At 56.2% G+C, this 18,644-nt stretch overlaps 1 protein-coding gene across 4 annotated transcripts in view; it reads left to right on the top strand.

The window, feature by feature from the left end:
* Tspan18 (tetraspanin 18) overlaps nt 1–18,644 on the top strand; it is a 124,908-nt gene that overhangs the window by 93,236 nt on the left and 13,028 nt on the right. The gene's annotated exons all lie outside the window — the stretch shown is intronic.

Below are 18,644 nucleotides of genomic sequence, written 5' to 3'. Positions count from 1 at the left end.
GGAAAGGCCTGGCCAGGGTCGGGCAGAAGTCAGATGCTGCATGGCCTGGGAACCCACACTCAGCCCAAACCACGCTAAGCAAGACAGGCAAAGGGTTCACTTTCTATGGGTGTCTGATAAATTGGCACTTGGGGGCTTATTTACTGGCGTCAAGGCAGAGCTCAAGAAATCGCCCTAAGAAGCATGCCTTACCACACCTGTCCCCTGCTTGCCTCCCTGAGGGCGTCAGTCCCTGGCAGGTGTTCCCACTTGGTACCCAGCAGCAGTTAGACATGCTCATCTCAAATGCAGCTTCAAGCAGAAGGTGAGCTGCTTTTCCTAGAAAGTCTGAATTCCTAGATTGAAGTGCATTGGCTAGGGTGTGGATCACGTGACTTTCTGACCAATCCCTATAAGCTAGAGGATAGAATGTGCTGATCGGTTGGGCAAAGTCAGGCTGGAAGGGTGTTCTATGGCAGGGAAGTCAATGGGGAGTATATGCCAAGGGAGGTTCCCTGACAGGGCAACCCAGGTGCTACTTTCAGAAGAGGTCCTGGGCAAGCCAAGTGTCGGGCATTGCCTGTAGGTACCATGGTGGGAGGGGGGCTTCCTGTGGTTGATGGTGCCCTGGTTGACCTCCTTATAAGGCACCTGATTTTTAGTGGCTCTGCCTTTCACACATGCACACTACATGTTGACAGTGTTGTAGGTGTCATCTGGCTTCTTGGGCAGCTGCACTCCCTAGTACTACCCCACTGTTGGGCACCCCAGTATCAAGTGACCCTGAATAACCTCTTTCTGGGAAGGTTCCCCCAGCACAACTCCTGGGAGGATTTTCCAACCCCCTCAGGGTCTTTCTGCCCTGCATGAGGCCCCTGAGGGAGGAGGAGGGGGAATGGTCCTTTCTGTGCATGCAGTACAGCCTTGCAGCCCCCGCCTCTGCCACACCGCCATGGTACACATTGGAGGTGCGGCTCAGCATTCATCTGAGGAGAGATCACTGTGCTGGGGAAACCGCAGCTTAGGATGCTGCTCCCTCCTGGCAGCTGTGGCCGTGCACTTTTGAAGGTCTGTCCCTGGCTTGGTTTTGGTCAACCACAAGCCTTTGGCCTGCTACCAACTCTCTCCCTCCCTCTCTCTTCCTGTCCCGCCACAGAGTCCACAGTTCAGCGTCAGCTCAACCCACCTGCGCTGTGCGCTCAGCCTCTGCTCACTGAGTTCATTCATGGCTGCAGCTATGGCTCCTGTGTCCTCAGCGTGGTGTTGGGCTGCATTTTACTTTACCCTGTTTTATTCTATTTTGTGATACTGGGGGTTGAACCCAGGGCCTTTGCACTGAGCTATGTCCCCAGCCCTTTTATATTTTGAGACAGTCTTGCAATCCTCCTGCCCCAGCATCCCAGAGTGCTGCAGTTACAGGTGTGAAGCTTTACTTATGCCCACTGCTGCAGAAACAGTAGAATGGACCCTCCCCCCTCACTCCCTACCTGCATCAGTGAGGATGGAGTGAGCGGAAGCCCTGCTGAAGGGGTGACCACCCATGCAGGTCTGCATGCAGACATCTGGGCCAGAAGCAGTGAACAAATAGAGTTAATAAGTACCCCTTCCAGGCCTTCACCCCTCATTCTACTCCTCTCAGCAGGGGCCAGGCTTTTGAGCCCTTCCAGAGACTCCTGGCCTTCTATAGGGAGCTGTTCATGCAATGTGAAGAGTGAGTGGAAGGTGTCAGAGGCCAATGGCAGTGCGCCCTCCCCTGGGTGGGAACAGGGCCCTGAACTTGTGCACTGGGCTGGGCACACAGGCCAGGGATGCACCTGTCAGAGTGCAGAGTGAGAGTGGGTGTAGGTGGACCCTGGGCTGGGCACCCAGGCTATGCGGGCATGAGATGCCAGGCAGGCCTCTTTCTGGGCATCTGTGTGGCCTGTGCACCTGCTCCTCCTGGCCCTCTTCTGTCCTCCATGGGATGGCACTGGCAGGTGTGTTAGGAGCAATGGTAACCGGCCCTGCGACCCCCCCATGGTGTCCTTGCTCCACTCAGCAGCGTCACTTGTGCATGCCTCAGGGCTGGCCTGGCCTGGATGAGGTAAGGCTGGGGTGCTTGCTCCTCTCTGGTCTCTGGCCTGCCCCTTCCAGCTCCAGCCGTAGCCTTCCCAGCCCAGCCTAGCTTCCGACTCCAGCTCTCCTCGCAGTGCGGCCCCAGAGCCTCCTCTGCTTTCTCATCTACACATGGGGAATGAGAGCAGCGCAGGCTCACAGGACGGTGGGACCATGCAAGACCACCAGTGCTCGGCAGGGTGTGGCTGGAGGGCCAGCAGGTGGGGTGAGCGACGCTGCATGCACCTTTTAAAATTATTTACATTTATCTATTGGATACAGGGTCTCACTATGCACACACACACCACGGGTCTCATAAAGACATCAGTCCTGCCCTAGCATGGTGGTGTGTGCTTGTAATCCCGGTGCTCTGAGAAGCTCAGGCAGGAGGGTCACAGGCATGAGCCCAGCCTGAGCAATGCAAGTGAGTTGATGAGACCCTGTCTCGAAGTCAAAAATAAGAAAGCAGTGCAGTGTAGCCCAGTGCAAGGCCCGGGATTTGATACCCAGGACCATAGAAGACACAGTCTCTGTCAGCTTAGGACCCATCTGTCTGACCTCCCTAAGAGTCCTCCTCCAAACCCATCCCCCCTGGTGGCTGAGGCTTCCACACCTGAGTGTGGAGGGAGACACAGGTCAGCCACACGATGAGCCAGCCCCTGTGAAGGCCCTGTCATCGCGAGGGCCCTGTGTTGCTGCAGGTGCATCCGGGCAGGCCACCCTGGCTGTCGCAGACACTTGCTGGATTGGTTAACCTCATTCGGGAGACCAGGAGCCTAGACTCTGTAAACTCACAAATGCTTCTATTATTTCACAATAGCCGGTATTATATTGTGCTCATCATATCTCGGCTCAGCTTTGACGCTTACATAACTAATTTAGTAATCCTTCTGCCACCCTGACCAGTCAGACGCTCTCAGTGGTCTGCTTGTGCAGGTGAGGAAACACCCACACAGAGGGCAGTTAATTTGAAGGAGGTCACACAGCTATCAGGTGCCTAATGAGTTAATACCCTCCAGACTGGCCCCCAACCCCTTGCAGAACTGGATCTGAGTCCAAGCCCAGCATTTGTGGCTCTGGACCTAAGAAGTGACCTGACTTCTTGGGGACCTGAGGTTCCCTCTGGAACATACAGTAGTGAGAGGTGCCTCATCTCTTGGTCCCGGGGGGAACCAGGGTTATGTGAAATGTGACTACGTTAGCTCACAAGGCACCTAGCAAGGGCTGCGGGTGTGGACTGTGTGTGTGTGTTTTGGGCAAAGGAGGCTCGGACTCGTGAGGGCGCAAGCTAGAGTCACCGCCTTTGGTAGCAGAGCGCAGGCTGAAAGCCAGGCCACCCACCCCCTCTGGGTACTAGCGCAGCCTTTGTCACCCACGACCTTGTTGTGTGGCCTGCGCAAATCCTAGCACCTTTCTAGGCTTTATTGCTGCATCTCAAAATGAGGGCTTCAGGACTGAGTAGAACAACCAATGCCAGGGCTGCAGAAATCAGGGCAGGCTGCACGCAGAGGAGACCCCCCCGCTGGGCCTTGCAGGGTGAGGAGGGGTGCTCCTGCTGAGCAGGGGGAGGGCAGGTGCTCTAGGCCAGAGCACAGCACCACACACCCGCAGCCTCTGTGCAAGGCTTTAACGGCCCTTCCACGATGATTTGTGTTAAAATGCTGGGCTGGCACTTGACAGTCCTCCTGCCTCAGCCTTCCTAGGGCTGGGATTATGCACAGGCTTGTGCCACCGTGCCAGGTTTCAGCCCTTCTATTTAGCGTCAGAGGTGGCTTGTGGGCCATGTAACGTGAAGTCTCAGCTGGGCAGAAGCAGAACCAAGCACCAGGCAGAGCCGGCCTGAGGTCCGGCCGGGCTTTGCTGGTGTGGGTACAGGTTCCTAGGAAGGTCCCCAGCCTGTGAACTAATGAAGTGGCCAAGAGGTCCCCACGGTGACTTAGCTGTGGCCTCCTCAGCCGTCTGCAGTAAACTCTGGTGATACTGCTGGACCGCTGGCACTGAAAAACTCTGCCTTAAAGCAGGGTTCAAGTAATGGCCACGAGCCTGGTCTAGAGGTGTGGGGGGTGGCCTGAGCCAGGGACAAGGGCTGATGTCAGTAGTGGTCTGCTGCTTAAGGTCCTCCTGCGAAAGGTGTGTAGGCTCTGGGCAGCGCCTTCGACTTCGCCTTCTGAGTGATGCCCTCAAGGCATCATGAGGTCCTCCTCACATAGTGCGAGTATGGGGTGCCCAGGGCTCCCCAAGGTGAACCGTGTAGGCTCGAAGCTCAATCCCCTTCCTGTTTCCCCAGGCAGTGGGTGTGCCTGGCCCAGGGTAAGGAGGCCGCAGCAGTGTGGACGGTTGAGGCCCTGCGAGGGGCTTGTCCATAGCATGGCTAGCAGCCTGAGCTCTCCTCAGTGTTCTCAAGGTCCTAAACAAAGAACTGAGAGGGACACAAAAGGAGCAGCACGGCCAGTGCTGCATTTGAAAGAGGAGACAAGATAACAGTACAAAGTGGGTGGGGCCCATGAGAAGAGGCTTGGACAGGCTTTGAGTTTTGAACCTTAGGTTTAGGGATGGGGTTGAGGATTTGGACTGAACTCTCACTCCTCCAATGACGGTGGAGTTTCGCCCCTTTATGGCCCTTTTAGGATCTGTCATGGTGCTGCCCGAAGCCCACAGGGGAGTCTGTCTGCACAGCCAGTGCCACGGCGACTGGGGCTGGGGTTGCTAAGGGCTACTGAAGACCACCGGGCCTTGCTGCAGACTTCCTGGTACGAGGAGGTTCCCTGGCTCCCTTTTCACTTTGTGCGCTTGCTCATCCTGGTTCTGGGCTGATGTTTAACTCAGAGGTAAGCGGGCTGGAGGGAGACATTTTTCCTCACTGTTTCCTTGGTTACACCAAGTCTCAGCTCCAGCCCCGAAAGCCTGGAAGGTGGGCCCTCCCTTCTCCTCCTCCTCTTCCTTAACCTCTTTCTGCCTCAGGATGGTGCTTCTAAAACTAAATGTGGTACCCACCAGGCCTGGAGGTCTTCTCCCCAAACCAGGGCCCCAGACCTGCCCCCCAGATTACCTCTGTGCCTCCCACCAGGACATCAGAATTCCTCAAGGATTTGTGAGACAACACCTTTTTAAGACATCTTGGAGGAATGAGCGAGAGGCAGGATTGTTTCCCGCGGCCTTCTCTGGCCTGGTCCCCCAGATTGCCAGAGATGTGGAGTTACATGTGCCCACCCCAGGAGGCGGAGGTCCCTGTCCTGAGATGGTGGCCCTCAACCACTTATGTGCCATCCTCCATCTGCTCCCCAGCACAGGGGGATGGTGGTGGCACTTCTCCACGGCCAGCTCCATGCTGCAGCTACCTTGAAATTCTCAGTGGCCACTGCATAAGGGCCTCCTGGCTTTTATTGGGCCCCGCCGATGCTGTAGCTATGAAAAACGTACGAAAGAGGCCCAGGCAGGTCTTTGTTTCCACCCTTCAGCCTTTCCTTCTTCCCTTCCCCAAACGGCTCTGGAGCAGTCGCTCTCTAACATCCCTGCATCGGGCACTGGGATTCAGGACACTAACCTGGACAGGTCAAGTCTCTTGTCTTCCTGCTCTCCTGAGAAACAAGGAGAAGAGAAAATAGCTGGAAGAAAACACTGCCAGTTGTCGTGGTCGTCAGTGAGGAACGGTGCTCTCAGAGAGGGACTCTTGGGATGGGGCCTGGGAGCCTCTCCATGAGGCTTTGGATGGAGACCTGACTGAAGGCGGGAATGAGCCATGTGGAAGGTCTGGGAGGGAGAGCAGCAGGACCAGCGGGGGCAGAGGCCCGGGGTGGGCATGTGCTCGCTGGGGTGGAGGGGCTCGTTGTCTCCACACAGGGCCCTGTGCTGTTGGCACAGGCTGGCTCCTCCCCCAGCGCTGTCCCTCCTCCTTCTCCAGGAGACTGAGCCTCACCTCACCCTAGAGGGTTAGGCAGGAAGAGCTGGCTAGTGGGTGGAGGGGATGAGGGTCATTTTGGCCCTTTACCTGGGCCGTCTGACCATTTCCCTGACAAACTCCACAATCGAAGATGACCCCTAGCTGGGTGAGGTGGTGCACACCTGAAGCCCCAGTGCTTGGGGAGGCTGAGGCCAGAGGAGCACAAACAAGTTCAAGCCCAGTTTGGGCTACACAGCAAGCACCTATTTCACAATGAAAAGTAAAAAGGACCAGGGCTGTGGCTCAATGTAGAGGCCCTGGGCTTAATCCCTAGTCCTGGGCGATTGCAGAGAATACCCCTTCCCCATGGGCAGCCTGCATGGGGGACCTTGGCCTCCCTCCACGCTGGTGCCCAGGGAAAGATGGCACTCCCTGCAACCCCATATCTGTAGTGACAGTTGTGGTGCTGCTTGGATGACACAAGGCCGGGCGCAAGCATGGTGCCCCAACACATGGTGTCTTAGTTACTTTTTACTCGTTGCTGGGACAAATACCCGACACTCAAAATGAAGGAAGGAAAGGTTTATTTAGCTCACAGTTACTGGAGGGTTCAGTCCATATTCTGCTGGCTCCAAGGTAAACAACAGCAGTTCATGCGGCAGAAAACAATGAAGAGCAGAGGAGGAGCAGCAGCTGCAGCAGCGTCCATCAAGCCTCTCTCTTCCTTCTGCACTGACTGCGAAGACCAGACTCCACAATCGAAGATGACCCCTAGCTGGGTGAGGTGGTGCACACCTGAAGCCCCGGTGCTTGGGGAGGCTGAGGCAGTGAAAATTGGAGCTCCTCCAAAGTGAAGATCAGAGCTCCTCCAAAGACTGAGACTTCTCCACGGAAGCGGGGCGGGCGGCAGGAAACCAGGCAGGGCAGCTTCCTGCCTTTCTTAATTCCTGGGCCTTGCCCACCTGCAGGGCGAGGCCCCCATGCTGAGAGCTGGGAGCTGATTCAGCCAAGTTGACAAAATGTGTCAGCTAACACACATGGGAAGGATTCCCTCGGTATGAGTGCTTGGGGACATGGGCCTGGCCTGAGTGTCGCCTCTGGGCCACAGGACCAGGTGACAACTCACTTGGGAAACCTCCTAACCTAAAGTCATGCTGAGGAGCTCCACAAGGTGCTGTGTGACAGGGCCAGGTCCTCAGAGGTGTCAACGGCCTTGCTCCACTATTTCCGCATCCCAAGAGATCAGTGCCTCTGTGGAGCTGGTCAGCAGGGCGATGGTGGCAGCAGATCCACAGAGTCCCAACTGGGTGGCCCTGTGACAGCTGCTGGCCCAGCTGGGGAGGATTCAGAGCCAGATGCTGTCTCCAGCCTCAGTGTGGCCACTTGGTGCTGTGCGGTGTGGGCAGGTGCATTAGTCAGCAGTGTGTTACTACAGCTCTCAAGAAAGGGCTGTTGAGCTCCCAGCTGGCTGGTATGGTCCTCTGGCAGCGTCACATCAGGGTGCATGGCAGCACATGGAGGTGGCCTCAAGCAAGTTAAGCATCATCTTCCTCACTGTCCCACTAGCTAAGTGTTTCCTGCTTCTCAGGTCTTGGTGGATGTGGCCTGGCTTTGACAGAAGTTAGACACACACACACACACACACACACACGCGCGCGCGCGCACACACATGCACACACACACATACACACCGACACACACCGTCCCCAAGGCCACCTTATCAGGGCTCACCCAGGACGTGACTTGCCCAAGGTCACAGCACCTAGGGATTCTGTCAGGGCAGCCCCATTCCGAAGCCTGCTCACTACCACCTCCCATTCCTCAGAAACCCCATGCACGTGGCCCCCCACCTGCCCTCACAACTGTGTCTTCCTCTTCCTTAATTAACAGGGAAATGAAACACCTAACTCCAGCTTCCTCTTCCTGCCAGGAGGCGCCTGTGGCCCCCTGCTCCCAGCAGGTCCCCACAGTCCTAAAGCAACTTCAGGCAAAGTGTCTTTGCAGACCGGCGCCCAGTGCACAGCCTCTAAATGAAAGGCGGTCACTTCCTGCTGGGGGTCACGATCCCAGGGCAGGGCCCTGGGATTGATGTCTGGGTCCCGACGCGGAGCACTGTAGGAGACCATGTTCCAGCTGGGCTGACAGTGTGAGTGTGTGTGTGTGGGACGGAGGGGGGTTTCAGAGTTTCAGAGTGGGGGACGGGAGAGGTAGGTAGTGCTGCTTAGCACGCCAAGCCACTACTAATGGCCTTACATGGGTCCTGGGGCAGCTCCTTTGTTCTTGGTCCTCAGGGTTGTGGAAGGGGCAACATGTTGCCTGATTGGGGCTTGGCCTGAATCCCCTTCCCAGAACCTGGGGCCAGCACCCTGACCAGGTCTGGCAGGGATACTGCAGGTGACCGTCTCCTAGGTTGTCATGTCCAGCTAGCAGCAGAGCCTGTGTGTGTTGTGACCTTTCCTGCCAAGCCCAGGTCCCTCAGCATGGACCAGTGGCCTCTGGGCATGGCTGAGACATCGGCATCAGAGTCTCGAGACCCTGGCGGAGTGGCCCTGTGGAGCCAAGCTGAGCTCCCTAGAGAGAAGGAACTGCTCAGGCCCCTGGAGGCTTTTTGTGTGGCCCAAGAGATGACGGAGGAGAACAGAGCTCAGAAAGGCCAGGGTCACACAGATAGAGGAAGGAACCTCTGCCCAGGCTGGCATGGTGCCCTGGGCCACTCTGAGAGACCTTGCTGCCTCCCTAGAAAAGCCCAGAGAGGGCAGGTTCCTTGAGGAACACACAACTGGCCAGGGACAACTGCCAAATTAATAGTCTGTGACCCTGAGCAAGTTACTATACCTCTCTGTCTCAGTTTCCTGGTCTGTGAAATGGGCATGACACTGGCACCTGCTTGGTAGGTTGTTTCAAGAATTACCCAAGCTGATAGATGCAGTGTTTGTAACCGCCCCCAGCCCATCGCAAGCACTAAGTGGTAGCTCTTGTCCTGGCTGTTGTCACCATTACTGTCTTGGCCTTCCTGGCCAGGAACAACCGGCTTATCTCTGCCAGGCTCCCCACCTCCTTGTGTCCGCGTTCTGCCCGCCTGGTGGGCTCAGCAGAGCAGGAAGGAGCCCTGCCCAGCACACTGGGCTCTCGCCAGGCTCTGTGTGAGTCTTTTGTCACCCTGGTGGCCATGGGCTGCAGCAGATGGGCTGCATCTCAGCACAGCCACCCCTTTAGCCCTGTTCCCAAGAGCTCTCTACAAAGGGCATAGCCAGGGGCCTCTTGCCCGGCTCCAGCAGACAGCAGGGTGCAGCCCTGGCCACATCCTGCCCAGTCTTTCTTCTCGAAGCTGGATGAGCCCGGCACTCTGCAGGCATCTGTGGGAGCCCCCACATCTGCTGTCTCCCACAAGTGACGGTTTGCTGGGAGAGTTATCCACATGGTTGACACTGGTGAGTGTTCATCAGATCCTGTCTTGTCCCCTTCTGGTGAGTGTCCCCTTGCTAAACTGCTTCCATCCTGTGCAGCACCATCCTCGGGGACCAGGGAGGTGAGACTTTCTGTCCCCATGTGCAGATGGAAATGGTAAAGACTGCTGCTGTGACAGGTCAAGCAGTCCACATCAGAAAATCTGCAAACTGACACAATGCTCAGAAAGATTTGAATTTTCACCTTTTGGGTTGAGGAGCTCAGCCGGTACAGTCAGAAACCAGCGACCCTTCCAGTCCTGGGCATGTCAGATAAGGGACACACAGCCTGTCTTATTATGATGCTACAGGAAGTGGGGTTTTCAGTGGACTCTTGAAAAGCCGCTCCTCCTTGCAAGGTGAGGTCACCAGCATCCCTCCTGGTATGCAAGCCACCCATGCTTTGGTGGCACCAGTGGCCAGAGTGGAGGTGGAGCGGGTCTCGTCCCTTTGTCTAGTCCTTCCTATCTCCCTGCCATCTCTGTGGCTCATGTTTGTGACTCCAGGGAGCAGTTGGGGAGGAAGGAAAGTAGGACCCGGAGCTTCTCCTGCCCCTCCCGAGGGGCTGGACTCTGTCTCTGGGCTCATTTCCCTGTGCTCTATAGTACCTGCAGTCAGCCCTTTCCCGTGCAGGGGCTACGGCCTGGCCTGCTTTTGGCCAGGTCCCAAGGATGAACTGCAGCTTCCCTGAAGAGACCCTCTGTCTCCAGGATTTATTACTGAGCAAATGGCAGGGGGCAGTGAGCCCTGCAGGGTGTGAGGCCCAAGCCAGGGGCTTCTGCACCTCCGTGGCTGTCCCTTGGGGTGCTGGGAAGCCAGCTCCAGGGCTGGTGAGTACAGTGAGAAGTGAAGTCCTTGCCAGCAGCCTCTAGGGCAGCTTTGGGGTCCCCTGCCTGGGTTCTGAGAGGTATTGTGTGGCATCACAGCACTGCTCCTTGGAGAAGAGCAGTGGGAAACTCCTGGGCCCCTGGGGGAGCTGGGACAGCAGCAGCACAGTGAAGGCCTGGGGTCTCCTGACACCACCTCATGCACCCCTTCAGATAAACCCCTCATAAAACAGAATCCCCCTTGCCTCAGGAGGTGGAGCGAGCAAGAACATAAAACAAGGGCCAGAGGTGATGGACCCCGGACCTCACCCTGACTGACCAGCAGGCTCAGCCCCTTTGCATTTTTTATTTTTGAGACAGTGTGTCCCTAAATCAGTTGTCTAGGAAGAGTCAGACCTTTCGATCCTCTTGCCTCAGACCCCGTCGGAATGCTGGGATCCCAGGCTCGCACCTCCGTGCCCAACTTTATGAAGCTGTTCCAAGAGTTCCATCATTTCAGCCGCATAGAAATGCTCTCAAAATTGGCAGAGCCACAGGCCAGGTGACTGGGTGTTTATTATGGCTCTGCATAGCCAAGAAAGTGACCGGGGATGGTGTGTGTGGCCATGCGCCTGTGCTGCCACTACATCCACTTCTGTCCACTTGTACCAGTCCTCTTGGGACCTCAGCATCCACATCTACAATGGGACACACGTGCCCACCTCATGGGGTCCAATGATTTAGGACCTGTGCTATCCCTGGTGTGTGCCTGGTCTGTAGAAAAGGTTTCCTGCACACTAGCTGCTGTCTTCTGAGAGATGGAGGAGAGTAGGAAGAGCCCTTGGTTCCCCTGATCGGCCGTGGAGTGCTATCCCTCTCTCTAAGCCCTGCCTCTCAGATGTGCCTTGGAAAACAGTGTGGCTGGCTCAGGGATTATGGGGGGGGGCGTGAGAATTCAGAACACCTCCTGAGCAGCAGTATTTTGGGGTGGGGATGTCCTTTGTCCACCTGCAAGAGAATGGAGTTCTGCCTCGTGCATATCTAGGTCCCCTCGCGGCCACCCCACTGGTACTGGCTCCCCCTGCAGCTGCTCTGGCTCCCCCAGACCTGCACCCTCCCCTGCCTGTTCCCAGGCCCCATTAATCCCTGTGAACCTATTAAATATTTAAATCTGGGCTGTGTGGTGGGCCAAGTTGCCCCGGCAACAGCCCTGCGTATTTTGGGATGGATTAGCACATCTCTTTCAAAAGGTCTTTTGGAGCACTGGGGTCTGGGAAGATAAAACGTGGGAAGGGAGAGCTGGTGTCACCGGGAGACACAGGGGCCGTGAGAAAGAGCGGGGTTGGAGAGAGCACTTGAACCCAGGACCCCTGCTGCCAGCCCATTCTGTGTGCCGCCTGATTCTGCCTTGTGTTGGACATCAGAGCAGAGCGCCTTCTGGTTTGGGACACTGTTCTTACTCCATCCCACTGCGGATCCCTCCCCTTCCCAGAGCCAGGGTTTATCCCGGCAACTCGGACATGATTGGCGCAGGCCCACAGGGTGCGGAATAAATGCTCGGTGGCACAGCTTCAGGGCCTGCGAAGCAAGAGCAGTGAGTCCGTCAGGGAGTTGATGGCCCTGACTGAATCCCCACTGGGGCACCAGCCAGTGACATCCAATCATCCTCCAGCTCTGTCAACCTTCGAGGGAGTGGGAGTTGGTAGGAGGGGAGAGAGGAGGCCACCAGCCAGGTGCCTTGGGATGGACGGGGAGGGGCCTGGGGTTTGAGTGACAGCCAAGTGTGCAGCTGCTTTCCATTCCCTGCCATGTGAGGACATGGTGTCCAGCTTGCCTGGAGCCCTAGTCACCAAACCAGACCTCGGGGGCTCCTCACTTTGAGGTCTGGGAACTTGGCTCAGTAGCTCCCTGGGTGTGCAGAAAAGAAAGCCACGCAGGCCCCTCCTTGAGCCCCTAAAGAGTCCAGATCTCAGGCTGGAGAGTAGGGGTCAGAGGTTAGCAGCCCTCTGGGAATTCTCAGACACTGAGTGGCTCTCTGGCCTGTCTGTGTCATGTGCGCTCTGGCTGGACCTGTCCCAGACAAGTTCACCTGTCTCTCGCCCTCTCTCAGGGGGTCCTCCTGCACACAGGCTCTTCCCAAGGAATTTAGGGATTTTGTTTCTGTTTTTGTATCTGTGAGACAACAGTCTCCTCCCTCCCGGTGTAGCCCAGGCTGGCCTTGAGCTGACTGTGGCTGGCCTTCCTCAACCTCAGTGCTGGGATTGCAGGTCTGTGCCATGGCGCCTGGCAGATGTAGGCTTCTGGCCTGTTCCCTGTTCTTTTTCTTTTTCTTTTTTTTTTTTTTTTCGGAACCGGAGATTGAACTCGGGCCCTTTGGAAGCACTTATTCCACTGAGCCATCTCCCCAGCCCCATGTTCCCTGTTCTTATGTAGCATTTGTCCCTGCTGCAAACTTCCTGCCCCTCGGCTGGGGCTGGGCACTGATGACAAAGCATGACTTAGAGAGGAGAAGAGGGGAAATGGTGCCAGGTGGACTGGGAGCCAATGGAGAAGGGCCAGGCCCAGAGCAGCCTCTCCTTTTGGGCTTTCCGGATCACACGGCATTCCCCGTCTCAGCCTTCTAATGCCGGAGTTATTGGTGTGTGCCACCATACCCCCCTCCAAATAGTTTTCTTTTTTATGTATTTAATACAGGGTCTACAAAGTCTCACTACATAGGTCAGATTCATGGTGATTCTCCTGTTTTCAGCCTCCCAAGTGCTGGGATTACAGGCGCACACCACCATGCCTAGTCTCATTCTGTGTCTCAGCATGCCCCGGAGGCGGAACCTGCACAGCAGGCCCTCAGATCGAACCCCCAGCTCCTGAGTCTGCCTAAGCAGGTACTTTAGCCCACTGAGCTATATGGCTGGCCTTGTTTTTAATTTTCAATGTTTTGTTCTCTATATTTCACTTTAGGGGCCAAGGAGATAGCTCAGTAGAATAGCCTAAGTTCAGTCCCCGTTCCAGGAAAAAAAAAAAAAATGTATTTCACTTTAATTAGGTTCTTTCTTAATTCTGTGTATTTGGTCGTATACATTAAGAAGGGGTGCACAGAGGGGTGGAGAGATCCCTGCTCAGTGGCCGAGCGCTGGGCTTCCAAGGCAGGCAGTTGGATCTTGCAGCCTGGCTGAGTGAGCCGAGGCAGGTGGCCCACCACCTCTGGGCCTAGTCCAATCACAGGTTGTCAAGGATCAGTCCCAGGTCCAGGTCCTGAGTGCTCTGCATTCAAGGCTAGGCATCTGGGAAGAGCCCGCTTGGCACCCGTGGTGCCTGGTATGAGGTATGACACCTTCCAGGAGCACCCCAGAGGATAAGGAAGCAAGCCCTGGTCCAAGTGCTGCAGAGGTGTCCCTTGTGTCACAAGGCTGGACAGGGCCACTGTGACCAGAGTGAGATGCTGGCTGGGTGAGTTCCCATGGAACAGCAGAGCCCGGGAGCAAGCTTGGTCTCAGCCATGAGGCCATCGGGGGACGCACTCTGAGTGCTAACAAAGCAGCCTGGCTGCCGGGCCCCTCCCGTCCTCGGCTCCTTCCCCAGAGGCTTGGTGTGGGAGGGTTCAGTGGGATGATGTCTATCGTGGGCTCTCGAAGTCCGGCAAGTTCAGGGTCCGTCTTCAGAGGCTGCAGGACCAGTGGAGAGAGCAACGACAGACTTACTGTCAGCAGCTGGAGGCTGGAGCCCTGCAGTGTGGCTCTGGGCAGACCCCAGCCTGCTCTGGGCCGAGCACATCACCACTTAGGACTTGAAGAGGTGCTGAGGAAGACCATTAGGTGGCTGTGCCCTGTGAGAGTTCCGGTGGGACAGAGGGGAGTGCTGGTGGCAGGGCCAGTGTGGGCCACTGTGCAGTCTCAGGCCCCTGGGCAGTCACAGGTCAGTCAGCAAGGCGGCCGGGAGGGCATTGTTGGGGACACAGCTGCATCTGCAGCACGCTTCGCCCTGGGTACCCTAGACCCCCGGTCCACCCCCTCGGGAACCTTAGGTTCAGCTGTGCCCAAGTCCTTGCCCTTCTGCCACTGGACTTGACAAGTTGTCAGGCCAATCATTTATGGCAGAGCCCGTCTGTCTTGGGAAAGGCCCAGCAGGCACAGTCAGTGAGTGAATGAGTCCCACACCCCAACCCCCACCTCAAAGGATGGAGGGAGGTGTGACAAGAGTCCAGCTAGGCCTGGTGTGCTGCCAGCCGTGCCCTCTCCCCTCTCCAGCTGTGGGGCTCTAAAGCCTGTGTCTAAGTGGCTTCATCTCTAAAGAAAGTGGCAAAGGGCCAGCGAGATAGCCCAGCGAACTAAGCACCTGCTTAGGCAAACACAGGGACCAGGGTTCGATCCTGGGCACCACATGCCATGCCAGCCCTGCCCCCAGGCGCACTGAGCCAGCCACCAAGACCAGGCATGGTGGCACACGTATGTAATCTCAGCACTGGGGAGGCTGAAAACAGGAGGATCACTACAAGTCCAGGCTGCGTAGTGAGACCCTGTACCAAATACATTTTTTTTAAATTTTATTTATTTTTTATTTATTTATTTTGTGTGTGTGGTGTGTGTGTGTGTGTGTGTGTGTGTGTGCCCAGCTCAGCCCACCAGGGGGCGGGGCTGGCTGGCATGTGGTGCTGGGGATTGAACCACGGTCCCTGTGCTTTGCTTAGCTTAGCTTGTTCTAAGTAGGTGCTTTAGACCACTGAGCCATCTCACCAGTCCCCAAATACATTTTTAAATTTTTTTTTTTTTTTAAAAGGAAGGGACAATCACCTCATGCATGTGGCAGAGCTCTCTGAGATGGAGGGAGGGAGACTGGGGTCCCTGATGGTTGGGCCCGTCCTTGACCACACCTGACACGGGTCTCCCCAGTTCCAGGTGCCCCTGCATTCTGTGGCCCTGCTGTCAGAGGACGCGGGTTATTGGTCCTCACTAGGTCTTGCAGGAGGGTGGTGCTTCTCTGTGCCTTGGACCCAGTGCAAGGCTGGCAATACCTGGTGACAGAGAAGGAGCTAGATGTGCCAGATGGATGTTAAGTGTCACCCTTCCACCCACGCAGGAACCCAGGGAGCTTGGTCTGAGAGGCCCCCATGTCACCGAGGAGGGGTGAGGATAACCGGGGTCTCCTGCTCCCTGGAGCAGAGCTGGGGTTTCCCAGAGGCCCTGCGTGGCTCTGCCCTGGACAGCAGTGCCCTCACCTGGTGGGGCTCGTCCCAGGCCTTCCTAGCAGAGACTGGCTTTTCTGTGACTTTTGTCCACCTGCCCCTTTGGTGTCTGTCTCCAGAAAGCATGCTCGGGGCAAAAGGAGTGATTTATGAACTGAGCCCTTCTTGTTAATCAGAGCCCCTCCCGACCCTGCTTGGTGCAGATGGGCTGCGCCATCTGGGCAGTGGGGGGGCGAGATTAATAAAGCTGTCTCGCCTGGGCGGGAGCCTGCTGGGGAGAACCCTGCGGCATGGCACGGCGCGACCCTGGCCCCCTCTCTGCTGCCCCTCTCAGGGCCTCGGGGCTCCCATCTGTCAAGGGATGGCAGGGCTGGGTCGACCCCCAGCATCCTCCAGCTGGCTCCGGAGGATTCTAGCAGCCTCCCCAGGCTCTGGGCTTGGCTGCCTGACTGAAGGACAGAGCAGCTCTTCATGAGACACTTTGGGAACAGAGGCACATGTTACCTCTGCCTGGTGTCCTCTCCCTGCTGCCCATGGCCTCAGACCCTATCAGAACCCAGCAGACATATGTGCAAGACTTGCTAAGAAGGTGAATGCAATCAAGCCTAAAGCTACCTTCTCTGAGCCCAGCTGTTCTCTTCTGACCTCCCAGTGCACACTGCAAATGGGCTTAACTCATCTCCAGTCCCCAGCCCAGCACTGGCACAGGGTGCAAGCAATGCATTGGGCAGTGCATGGGAGGATAAAGGGATGGAGGAGTGGATGGATGGATGGATGGATGGATGGATGGATGGATGGATGGATGGAGCCAATAGGTGGATGAGTGGATAGACAGATGGTTGGATGGGTAGAGGGATGGATGGATAGCTGAGGGATGGATAGAGGAGTGGATGGAGGGAGGGAGCAATAGGTGGATAAATGGATAGATGGATGGGTGGTGGGTGAGTAGTGGATGGATAGCTGAGGGATGGATGGATGGATAGGTAGATGGATAGCTGAGGAATATGTGAGTGGGTGGATGAGTGGAGAGAGGACAAAATAGGTATGGGAAGAAAAAAGGGGAAGTGTTCACTTCTGCACCTTATCTACCCTGGTGGGCTTTCACTTTGGTGGGAATCCAGCCAAGCATCTTGATACCCAGAATCTCCCTCTGTAGAGATGCCCACCACATCTGCCCAAGCTCTAGGCAGATACCTCTCTGGAGGTCCAGACCAGAGTCCCCACAGGCGTGACAGTAGGAGACTACAAGAGACTCCACACTGCCTGTTTGCCTTCTAAACTGTCTTGGTTTTTGTCTCAGCAACAAAAGTAACCAAGACAGTTTAGTCCCTCTGATGCCTGTGTGGCTGCCCAGGTGGCTGTGCGGTGCTGCCCCTCTCTCTTCCCAGCCCCCGTGTCTCTGCTGGGCTGTCCGCTCCTCCTGCTCTTCTTCTGGCTTTGTTTCTCTCTGTGTGTTGATCTTCTCCGGTCTTCCTTTCTTTCTGACTTGCATTCACATATTTCTCTGGTTTCTGAGTCAGTGCTCTGCTGCAGTGTTTTCCCACTGTGTATCCATTCATTCACTCACTCACTCACTCACTTACTCATGCAGATTGAGGACTCTGACCAGAAGGCACTGCGGGAGTGACAAGTGACGCTGGGCAAACTCAGCCCCTGCTGTACGAAGCACATTTTGCATCACATGGACCTTCCAAGCAACTTAACAAACACAGTCCCAGGACAAACACAGTCCCGGGCTAGGGATAGCTCGGCAGTTTAAGTGCCTGTGTGGGCAGCACAAGGACCTGGTGCTCCGGAGGTTGGTGCAGTGGGACATGAAGTGGCTTAGCAGGTCTGCACTCGGCATTAGTTGTAAATGATGAAGAGCTGTGGCTATCACATGTCTGCTGTGTGACCTTGGATGAGCGAGTCCACCTCGCCGAGCCTCAGTGTGATGCTCAATGCTCTCCTACCCTGGAAAATGGGACGGTGTTAGCTGGCTCCCAGGCTTTCCGAGGACTGAGAGCTTATGCACTCCCCCGCTCTCAGTAAGGGCTTGAGGTGTGCCAGCCCCTGCTGGCTATTGGGAGAAGGAGCTCTCAGGGGCCAAGCTCTGGACTCAGTGTTGCCCATGCCTGATGAGGAGGTGTATGGAAGGAAACGGGGTTGCCCTCCGGCTCAGCTGGCAGAGCTGGGTCTGGTTCCTGGCCCTCTGCACTCCCCACTCACCCTGCCAGCCCCTGTACAGGGCATGCACGTTCTCTGTGCCTGACTGGCTGGAGAAGCCCTTGGCCAGGTATGTGGCGATCTTAGCCAAAGGCAGCCAGTTTAGAGCTGCCACCTTCACCCTGCCGCCCAGGCTCAGTCCCGCCTGGAGGGACACCCCACCCAAGTAGACACCACTCACCTATTTCTCAGGACTTCTCAGCCTGTCCCTCTTGCTGCTGCTTCTGCTCTGTCACTGTACAGATGAGGTCTCTGAGATCAGAGAGAGGAAGTGGTTTTCCTGAAGTCACGCAGCACTGCCTTCCAGAGCAGGGCCTGGGACTCCAGACCCCTTGCCCTATTCCCTGAGATATTGCTGGGCACCTGTTCTGGGGTGGGTACAGCTGGGACCTGGAGAAGGCTGGTTGAGCCCCTGCTGGTCCCTAGACTTCTGTGCCACTGGGAAGGCTGCCCATCCATGGGTTGTGGTGAAGGAGTTCTGGGACTTCCATCTCCTGTGAAGAGATAGTGCCAGTCGAGAGCCAAAGGGGGTGGCTGCTGGCCTGTGGGACCTCCGGTGTAGGCTTGGTCCTAGCTTCCACCCTGTGGCACCAGCGTGGAGCAGCCTAGGCAGGCAGAGCCAGGCACAGTGGCACTCACCGGTCATTCCAGCCCTGTGGAGGCTGAGGCAGGAAGATCACTGGGAGTTCAAGGCCAGTTGAACTGCGGAGCAAGAGCTTATCTCAAAAAATAAAAAAAAACAAACTTTGAGACGGTATGTGTGAAGCACGAGTTGCATGCAGTACCTGCCCCCCCCCACTGGCTAGGATTAGCTTTTAGTCTTTATGTTACTTCCAACTGACACAATACTTGTATGTCTTTATGGGACAGAATGATATTTTGATAGGTGCTTCACTATTAGTATTAATAATCATAAGCTTCACAAAGAACGCTTTGAGTAAGACTTAACCTTCTCTTGTGGATGGAAAAAGTGGAGCCCAGCCATGTCCCAGGGAGGCAGTGGGAGCCATAGGAAGCCCCCAGCCGTCTCCCTCACCTGCACAAACTCCCAGAGT

This window comes from Octodon degus, unplaced genomic scaffold (genome assembly GCF_000260255.1).
Source record: "Octodon degus isolate 3935 unplaced genomic scaffold, OctDeg1.0 scaffold00018, whole genome shotgun sequence".
NCBI lineage: Eukaryota > Metazoa > Chordata > Mammalia > Rodentia > Octodontidae > Octodon > Octodon degus.
Note: the sequence above shows the minus strand (reverse complement) of the source record. Positions and strands in the feature narration are given on the sequence as shown.